At 48.4% G+C, this 9,590-nt stretch overlaps 1 long non-coding RNA gene across 1 annotated transcript; it reads left to right on the forward strand.

Annotated features, from left to right (window-relative positions):
* The first annotated feature begins 3,071 nt into the window (after positions 1-3,071).
* Positions 3,072-4,520, forward strand: LOC137848875 (uncharacterized). Its single transcript, XR_011091556.1, has 3 exons — positions 3,072-3,259; positions 3,533-3,653; positions 4,364-4,520. It is a non-coding gene; the product is annotated as an uncharacterized lncRNA (long non-coding RNA).
* Positions 4,521-9,590: the final 5,070 nt, after the last annotated feature.

The raw sequence follows: 9,590 nt of genomic DNA on the forward strand, positions 1-9,590 counted from the left end.
GGAGAGGCCCCCGGTGGAGCAGGCTGTCCCCCTGCACCCATGGGTCCCCCATGGAGCAGATCTCCACGCTGCTGCCCCCCTGTGGGTGGAGGAGCCCCCGGTGGAGCAGGTGGCTGTGGCCTGGAGGAGTCTGCGGCCTGTGGAGAGCCCCCGCAGGAGCAGGCCCCGGGCCGCAGCTGCAGCCCCCCCGTGGAGAGGAGCCCCCGCAGGAGCAGGGGGGCTGGGGGGAGCTGCCGCCCAGCCGTGGGGGACCCGTGCTGGAGCAGTTTGCTCCTGGGGGATGGATGGATGGAGCCCGTGGGACGGAGCCGTGTGGGAGCAGTGCTTGAGGAGCTGCTGCCTGTGGGCAGCCCGTGTGGGATCAGCTGGGGAAGGACGGCATCCCGTGGGAGGGACCCCACGGGGAGCAGGGGCAGGGAGGGACCCTGAGGGTCACTCTGCTGAGTCTGCTTTGCCCGTCACGATACTTGTTGAGCCATCGCCCTGTCCTTATCTCAGCCCTGGAGCCCTTTGCATCATATTTTCTCCCCCTTTCCCTTTGAGGAGGGGGAGTGAGAGAGCGGCCGTGGTGGAACTCGGCTGCCCACCCGCTTTGAACCACCGCAGTTGCAAAGTCCTGGGAAAGATTTCTTTCAAGAAATTAAACAAGGTGTTTAACAAAGAAATGCAGAGTTTCCTTTTGAAGGCTTCCTGGAGAATTGGGCTTCTTTCCTATTCCCAGCTCAGAGGAAGGGAATTGTTGATTTCACCTTCTTTTTTCTTACATGGAAATCAAAGGTGAACTGCTCTACAAGGACGGGCAACGTCTCAGAATCAAGCTCTTTTGCTCTGTAGTCCTTTCTCAAGGAAAAGATTGATCACCCACCTTCCACAGATGTAGGGGAGCAGAGAATAATTTGGGAACTACTCTAATTCAAGTCAGTTTGGGCATAGTGGTACTTCCCTAGCTGTTTCTGAGACAGACGCATTAGCAACAGAGAGTGTTGTGCCGTCACTGGGAGGCGCCTGCGGTGATGACTTCAGAAACAGAACTGAATTGTGTCACCACAGCACTTTGGCAACAGCTGCCTCTGTGCACGTTTAGCTGGGAGGCACAGAGAAGGGTGCTGGATGCGATGAAACCACGTGAGGAGTTGTGGATCTCCCCTTGAGGTGCACAGAGAGGGACCATGCCCTTCTGTAAGTGTTTTGATGCTTGGCTGAGGAAAAAAATGTGGTTTTGTTGTGAATGCTTCATTGTAGTATTCTGTAGTTTGTGTCAAGTCCTTACAGAAGCCTCAAGGTTGGTACTTTGCTCAATGATGGAGCTGCAGAGAGTGAGAACAGACCCAATGTACGGGTGAGGGCCTCTGCACGTTCTCTTCTTCCTACAGACGATCAACAAATAAGGGGAGACAGAGAAGAGTGTGCTGTGGTCCTCCCATAGACCGCAAGTACTAAAGCATAAACAAGAGGCTTAAGAGTCCCCCTGTCATGTTAAAATTCAGGACAGCAATGGACTTCCTCACACGGGCTGGCCTGTCGACTAGCGTCTCAGGCTGTGGTGTATGAAGATGCTCTCCATCTGCTTTCAGGGTAGCAATGGCAGTGGGCAAGCTGCCTGACCTTAACATTTGTCATTTCATTTCTCACCTGAGTTTTGGTGGTTCTCCACGATTCATTCTTGGTCTAGAAAAAAAAAAAAAAAAAAAAAAAAAGTGAATTTGGATCAAAATAAAAGGATAAAAGGATTTCCTTTCCATTAATTACATGTTCTTAACTTAACTAAAAAAAGTGAACGATGAAAATAAAAGGATTTCCTTTCCATTCATTACATGTTCTTACCTTTGTAACAGATTTGGTTATTGACTTAGAAGGCAAATATCTGGCCAGACTGCAAGACTTGTGCTCGCAGCGTGGGAGAGCTCTCGTAAAGGTGATTCAGGGCAGTTTCTGGAAAACAAGACATCAGATCTCCAAAACACTTCCTTTGTGCTAATGTAGGAAGGGTGAGTAAGTGTAAAGGTAAGAGCCCAGATACCGTAAGAAGCAGAAAGTGTGAAGGAAACTTCCTTCTGGCTGATACAGCTCCATATCTAGTTGTCAAGTATGAAGAGAGCAGTGCTACGTTTCTTGGGGAGAGGAAAACAAAGAGGCTGGGAGAGTGTACAAAGAAAAAAATGGGATTCCCTATTTCAGGAAATCCTAGTAACTGGAAATAGAGATTGGAAGAATGCTTTAAGCCAAGACAGACATGTTTTAAAACTAAAACCTAAGAGTTGAATGAACCAAGAAATGAATCCCTTTTGATTATGCAGTTGTGTCCAGCGTTATCTTGGGAAATATGGTTTCCACATAAAACGTATCTGGGGCTTGAAGTTCTCCTAAGGCCCTTCTCTGTGTATTCCCTACTGTTTGGTAAGCGCTGAGGTCACACTGCAGACAGCAGCACGTCCTCTCCCCACTACTTAGCTGTCTGTTCTCACAACACGTCTAGGAACAGAATGGCTTGGACACAACTGCGCCTAGGACCGAGTTCATTCAAGCTGCTGGACGAGGTAAAAGCTCTGGACAAGCGAAGGGGAGGGAGGGATGGGTGGACATACAATATGATCACTTTAATCTCATTTCTCTAAGAATCCTGGCTGAGAAAACAAAACAAAACAGAATCAAAAAGAACAGAAGAGAACAGAACAAATGAAGCAAGCAGCTAGCTTGCTGGAGACATTGTCTGGGAAGCAGTGAAAACACTTGCAAACAAAAACACGTCAAAGGACTAACTCTTTGAGCTTAATTCTAATCCAACAGCATAACCTCAAAGTCCTGTTTCTGTTCGTAACAGGCTGGTCCAGTAACATGTCCCATTGGATGACTTTGCAGCATAGATGTCAGGAATGCAGCTTGGGATCCCCTCCTTCTACTCAGAGTTCACTTTGAAGGGATGAGCAAGTAATTCTTCCTGGGTTGACGGAAATCTAAAGTCTGTTTTCTAACACTCTTCCAGACGCTTCTCTGTCCATCGGCCTGTCCTGCCAACTCTGGTGTGAGTGTGAGGTTGTGGCAAGAGGGATTTCCCATTCCTATTTGACCTGATGGACACCAGCTTTCCTCGGAAATGGCTGATGTTGCTGAGGAGGCAGCAGTATCAAAGCCCTTGCTGATGAAGGTACAACAAGCTGGGGAGGCTTTGGCATTTCTGCACAACGCTGCTCCCTGACTGTCACTCCAGACTCAGATTCGGAAAGAAGCAAAGCAAGCTAGAGGAAAACTGGATGTCCTGGTAATTTTCTTTTCCTTTTATTTCTTCATTCTTCACTTGTAAGAAAATCTAAATCTTAACCCTTTGTTTGAAAACACGGCTTTAACGGAAATGCTTATGGGTGTGCTCCTTCACCTTGTGTGGAACCTGCTTCACCTCGCTTCAGCTATAGGACACCTATGCTCCAATTTATGCTTCCCATGATAAAGCGGTGTTCTTTCGGTATTCTTTTCTGTGATGCTTGCAGGCGAGGTTGAAAAGAGTTGTCAGTAGGATTCTTCGTTTCCTTTGCAGTATCCAAAGCTCCGTATTACCGTGGATCTTCTCCTCTGATCTGGAAAGCTTCACAGGCCAAAAGAGAATTGAGATGAAGAAGGAAATAGTGAATGCTGACCAATATTGCCAAGTACCACCCGTAAGTTTTGTGAAAGAATCCGGTGCATTTCTGTAGTGGTAGAAAGTTCATAAAATCATCGTTGTGCACTTGAAGGCAAGCAATGCTGTAAAAATGAAGAATGCAAGGCCCTGCTTAAGGACAATCTTCAGGCTGCTTCTAGATCACAGCTTATTTGCTTCTTCCACAACCTCATCTCCGCTTGCTTAGAAGTTGTGAAGGTCGGAAAGCACACTCCGTCTTTTTCATCCCCTCTGTGTATCTTTTCCCTGACAGCAACTTCTGTCTTGGCTCTTCACATCCAGCCAGAGCAGTTGCTTTGCCTCCGCAACCTGCAGGCTGACCTCTCGTGTGTACCTGTGCTGGACTGAGGGTAATGCTTGTAACGCACACAGATGCTGCATTCACTGTGACTTTTAGAAAAGAGAGCAAGAAGCTAACCTGCACAGCAGACTCTTAGGTTTCTGTCTCTCTCTCTCTCTCTCTCTCTGCATATATATTTCAGTACTTATTTACTTCTTTAAAGATACCTTAAATAGAATAGATACTTTAAGAAAGCTTACTTGTTCTTCCCCTTTCCTTGTTTTTAACGTTTGCTTTTCTAACCAATCCTTAATGTTACAACATTGGATTGATGCAGTACTCAGTCCTTAGAAGTTCTCAAAGCACATCAGTGATTTCTCTATTTCTCAACCTTTCCATCTTCATTGAGATCTCTCATCTGAATTTAGGTATGAGGTGAAGAAGAACACTGCAACCAGCTGAAGCCGTATCAGACACATGCTTCTGCTAGGAAGTCATTCCGAGGGATTCCACGGTGTACTTTAGACAGGTTTGCTCTGGTCCTCTGGACTCAGCATCCCCAAGGGATATTTCAAAGCTCTCGGAAGGACCCGTCATTATCTCTGACACTGCAGCCTCCAGTAGGAAGGGGTAAATATTCCTTGCCCTTGTGCAAAGGAACTACTCAGTTAGCTGTTTCTAACCCAAATCTCTTTGTTGTCTTCTATTGACAGACACCACCCGGCTAGCCAAGCTAAACCACTGAAAATGGAAGGAGTGGGACATCTTCCAAAGCCTGCTGCTGCTTCTAAGCAGAACTGCGCTGTAGGTGGGGACACAGCAAGAGGAAACGTCCAGGCCACGGTGGAACTGCAAGGCACCTGTCTGAGCCACACAACGAAGTCAGCGATTCCCAGTTGGAGACTGTTGCTCGACCAGTGACACAGCAGCTGGAGCGCTTCTGGTTGCTGCTGATGGGTTCCCGTGAATCAGCCAGGCATAGGAGCTATGAGAACGACTGAAGCGATTTGAAGTTACCCGAAAGAAAGAAGAGAGGAGAGAAGAAGACAAGAGGGGAGGGAAGGGGAGGGAATAAAAGGAAGGGAGGGGAGGGGAGGGCAGGGGGAGGGTAGGATAGGATAGGATAGGATAGGATAGGATAGGATAGGATAGGATAGGATAGGATAGGATAGGATAGGATAGGATAGGATAGGATAGGATAGGGTAGGGTAGGGTAGGGTAGGGTAGGGTAGGGTAGGGTAGGGTAGGGTAGGGTAGGGTAGGGTAGGGTAGGGTAGGGTAGGGTAGCATTGCGTAGTGTAGTGTAGCGTGTTAGAGGGGAGGGGAGCATAGGAGAGTATAGGGTAGTGTAGGGGATCGGAGTTTAGGGGAGTGTAGGGTAGGATAGGGGAGGGGAGTGTAGGAGAGTGTAGGGGAGGGGGGCATAGGGTAATGTAGGGTAGTGTAGCGAACGGGAGTTTAGGGTAGGATAGGGGAGGGGAGTGTAGGAGTGTGTAGGGTAGTATAGGGGAGGGGAGTGTAGCAGAGTATAGGGACAGGGAGCATAGGGGAGGGGATGGTAGGGGAGGGGAGGAGACGGGAGGGGAGGGGAGGGGATGGGGGGGAGGGGAGGGGAGGCAAAAGTGGGGAGAGGAGGCAAAAGAGGGGAGGGGAGGGGAGGGGTGGTGAGGGGAGGGGAGGGGAGGGGAGGGGAGGGGAGGGGAGGGGAGGGGAGTGCTACCATAAATAAAATTGCCAAATACATGACATTTTGGATCTGGAGCCAAATCTTTGTGTACGTCCTCTCCCCGTAGCCCCACGTGCTGACCACCCACCCGAATCTATCATACTGTTGGTCAGAAAGAACAGGGAGCATAGGGGAGGGCAGGGGAGTGGAGGGAAGGGAAAAGAGGGGATGGGAGGGGTGGGGAGCGCTACCATCAATAAAATTGCCAAATACAATGAAGGAGCAGCAGAGCCTGCAACCTCCATTCCCCAACATCCTCCAACCACCCCCCACTGCTCTGTGGGAAATAGGTAGAAGAATCAAGACTGAGGTTTAGCCTGGGATGGAGGTAGTGTGGCGAGGTGGTTTTCTGTTTGGTTGGTTGGTTGGTTGGTTGGTTGGTTTTAAAGTTTTTAAATTCTCACTGTCCTACTTTGTGATCAGTTGGCAATAAATTCAATTACTCTTCCCCAAGCCAAGTCTGTTTTGTCCATGAAGCCATCTTCCAGTCCTGAAATAGAAAGGAAACAGACCTGCAAGCAACTGTTACACAAGTGCAGGAAGAGTGACAAAGGAGGGTTTTGAGGCATGAAGTTACTGCAAGGATGCTCTGCTCTTTCCTCACTTCAGGATGAAAAGCACGGCACTAGTGGGTGGTCTGTGGTGGTAGTTGTTTTTTTGTTGTTTGTTTGTTTGTTTGTTGTTTTGTCAGCTCCACCCCACAGTATTTTGCTTGTTCTACTTGTTTTGGTGTGCCCCCATTCCCTCCCTCAAGGTAAAACATCCCTAGGGGCCATAACTTGCTGTTAGCAAACAAGATCTTGCAAAAGAGTGAAGTTAACATGGCACCACCTGCACTGGTGTATAAATAGTTCAAATATTTTCCCTCACTTTCCTGTAACTTTCCTGTAAATTGCTGGTCAGGAGATAACAAGTGGAGAAATTTAGGATAAGAGAGAGAAAGTTGTGTTTACTATTGCCCTGGAGTTTCTGTTGGTCTGGCCACGGAAATGGAGTACTCAAAATCCTCAGGACACTCAGTTTATACCAGATTTATCCTAAAATTGCAGTATTTCTAGGCCCTTGGGATTCTTATCAATTAAAACATACTTTTTCACGCACAGAAGATGCAAAAAAGTGCGTCTACTGCAGTATGCAGACAGAGCCAGTCCTGTCTCTTGATTCCTTCTGCCTTCTGCCTGAAGAGCAGCAGACAATCGAGTTCTTGTCTTCAGTAGCTACGGCCTTAACCAACTGTGCAGTCTGTCCATTCATACACAGAGGAGGAAAAATAGCGTGGAATAACTCCTCTCCTTTGTGCTAACAGAGGAGGGTACAGCTTCCTCACTCCAACCCCACCGAGGCAAACCAGTCAGCAGTGCACGCCAGAGCCTCTGTCTCTTCCCCATCTCATGATGTGCAGCTGGATCACTCTCCCTTCTATCCCCAGGATCGCTTTCAGCACAGTCACAGAAGGGTCAGACTCACAGCTTTAGGACCCATCAGAAGAGGCTTGCACTCTTCTGCCACCACACCCCCTATACACATGCAATTTCACACATGCAAAGAGACACCATGGATTGGGGAGTTGCACAGAGAGGAGACCACACCCGTTTGCCTGCCTGCAGTTTGACACCAGTAGGGAGGTCATTCCCGTCAGGAGTTTCCATAGAGATGACAGAATATGGCCCTAGGGTCCTGCTGCTTCTTTCAGCCCTAATTCTTCAAATCCATAGGAACGTAAGAAACCTTCCCAGCCAAGTGCTGCATATCTTGAAGGTTGGAGAACCCACAGCCTTCTGCTTCATTTCATTTTAAAGATCAATCCCAATGTCACTCCCATAGAAGTAGTGGAAGCCATCAGGCTGGCTTGGCTTTCTCTCCAAAGAAGACCAAATGAGAGTTGGTCACGGGTGAGGATGAGCCCTGACAGTTCCTGCATTTTGGTTCTCCTGCAGCCCACAAAGCTCTCACTGCCTTGCCTGAATTTGAACCCCTTTGGAACCAAATCTACAGATTATCTCTGTAAATCCAAAACAGCACTTATTCACCATGTGAACAACAAATGCCTGGGATGGTTAACAGCACTTAGGTGCAAAGGTCAGATATATGTAGCTGCATGTTACACATTTTTAGTCTGAATAGCACAATTTATCCTTTGACTCCATTTTGCTGTCACGTGGATATCAATTTGCAATCATTTGGTCTGTCCTCCCTTTGGTGGCTTCCGTGAGAAGAATCTAGAAGCTGCCCCCCGTTAGATAACGGCTCCACTGCTGGCCAGAGCCAAGCCAAGAAACGATGTCGCTTGTTCCTCTGGGAGAGCATATTGAAGAAAGGAGAACAAAAATAACAACAAAAAGCTGTTTCACAGGGAGAAAGAGAGGAGAAGCAGCCCTGCAGCCCCCCAGGTGAGTGCAGCAGGAGGGCAGGAGGCAGCAGCAGTTCCCCTGCGGGCTGTGCAGGGAGAGGCCCCCGGTGGAGCAGGCTGTCCCCCTGCACCCATGGGTCCCCCATGGAGCAGATCTCCACGCTGCTGCCCCCCTGTGGGTGGAGGAGCCCCCGGTGGAGCAGGTGGCTGTGGCCTGGAGGAGTCTGCGGCCTGTGGAGAGCCCCCGCAGGAGCAGGCCCTGGGCCGCAGCTGCAGCCATGGAGAGGAGCCCACGGGGAGCAGGGGCAGAGAGGGACCTTGGAGGAGGGAACTGTATCCTCTTTTTTCATCGGTGCTGAGATTGAGGATCAGGATTTCGTGGTAGGAATTTGTTTAGATGAACCAATTTACATCCATATGGTCTTTGTATGTTTGTTTCACCTTGTCTTGCAGGACCATCTTGGCTGGGTCTGCAGTGTTGTGCAAAAGTGAAGTTTTTCACAATAAAGAGCAGCTTTATTTTCGGGGAAAAGGCTGAGGTGGCCTTCATCAGAGTCTTGTGACCTGAAAATGCAGAAAATGGGTGCATGGCTGGCTGGATGGGTGGGTGGGAGTTGGGAATTCAGCCTTGGGATCAGAACTGGGACGTTGTTGGGATAGGAAATGATCAGTGGGATGGGAAGTGATGATGGGGATAGGAACTCATTGGAATGGGATAAATGGGTTTTATTTTTATTGCATTAAATCCACTTTATTGACTGTGTTGTACAGTATGGAGTTGTTTTATTACTATAAAATTATGATGATTATTATTTAATCTTATTAATTAAACAATTTTTATACGTTATTATATTATAAATTATAAATATTAATATTTATTGTATTGTTTTTATTCCTTTTCTACCCTATTAAACTCTCTTTATCCCAGTGCACTGCTTTGGACTTTAGTTTTCCTTCCGAGTCGTTGTGGATTCACTCCGGATGGGGGGACATTAGTGAACGCCTGTGTGCTTCAGATCCAAGGTCACCTTTGCCCTCAACTCAAGATACATGTTTGCATCTGTTGTCGTGAAACAATGTTAACAACATCAACAAAAAAGTTCCCTACTTGCCAGCAGCATCCCTACATTTGCTGGGGTCTGCTCTGTGCATTTTGAAGACCGTTCCATGCTATTCAGCCCCTTCAGGAGGAAATGGATGGTTCTAGGAAAATGCGTCTTGACCTGATGCAAAGCTGTGACTCAGCACCCTGCAGCCCCCGCAACCCCTGGCATTTTACCTGCAGCCCCTCCAACAACTCTGATGTTCCCTGCATCGACTTCAACCACTGCGGTGGGACCTGAGGCCCCTCAAACCCGTGTCACTCGCCCTGCAGCCCCTCCAGCCCCTGGCATGTTCCCTGCAGCACCTCGAGCCCCTGGCATGTTCCCTGCAGCCACTCCAAGCCTGGCACAGGCCCTACAGCTGGCTGCGGGGACTATCCAGAAATCCATTCCAGAAATACAGTGATGGCAAGGAGCCCTCCACTTCATTCTTCCTTTTTTTTCTAGCTGGAAGCATTCAGAGTTGTCAACGGAAT

Source organism: Anas acuta, unplaced genomic scaffold (assembly GCF_963932015.1).
Source record: "Anas acuta unplaced genomic scaffold, bAnaAcu1.1 SCAFFOLD_239, whole genome shotgun sequence".
NCBI lineage: Eukaryota > Metazoa > Chordata > Aves > Anseriformes > Anatidae > Anas > Anas acuta.